The sequence below is a fragment of the Salvelinus sp. IW2-2015 genome, linkage group LG31 (assembly GCF_002910315.2).
Source record: "Salvelinus sp. IW2-2015 linkage group LG31, ASM291031v2, whole genome shotgun sequence".
Classification (NCBI taxonomy): domain Eukaryota; kingdom Metazoa; phylum Chordata; class Actinopteri; order Salmoniformes; family Salmonidae; genus Salvelinus; species Salvelinus sp. IW2-2015.
Window position 1 is genome coordinate 5,464,551 of NC_036870.1, and position 517 is coordinate 5,465,067.

At 45.5% G+C, this 517-nt stretch overlaps 1 non-coding gene across 1 annotated transcript; it reads left to right on the plus strand.

Annotated features, from left to right (window-relative positions):
• The first annotated feature begins 201 nt into the window (after positions 1-201).
• trnal-uag (transfer RNA leucine (anticodon UAG)) lies at positions 202-283 on the plus strand. The gene has a single exon. It is a non-coding gene; the product is annotated as a tRNA-Leu (tRNA).
• Positions 284-517: the final 234 nt, after the last annotated feature.

Here is a 517-nt window from a genome sequence, read left to right on the forward strand (position 1 = left end):
GTTGTCCCGAGATCCACCTTTCTGAGTTTAGTAAAGGGCTCTATAAAAGTGCTCTTCAGACATAGCAGCAAAACAAATAATGTGTTGAGACAGGAAAGAAGGAAAGAAAAAGCAAGGAAGAAAAAAGAAGAGACCGAAATTAATGGGAGCTTAGCAGGCTTAGGGAACCGTTGACAAAGTTTGGGTTTTTTGATGGTGAACGGTAGCGTGGCCGAGTGGTCCAAGGCGCTGGATTTAGGCTCCAGTCTCTCTGGAGACGTGGGTTCGAATCCCACCGCTGCCATCCTTGTTGCTGTTTGTGCAAGTCTTCGGTCTTTTTGGTCAATTCAAACTTTGGTAGCGTTTCCATATTTATACAAAGGAAATACAAGGGAAATAACACCGCTGCCATCTTTAGCACTAAATTGCCTTAACTACCTCGTCCTGTGCTATAGCTGTGGSCCCTCCCACCAGCTGGCCGAGATCCACCTTTCTGAGCTTGTTAAAGAGGTCTACAAATGTGCTCTTCAGACATAGC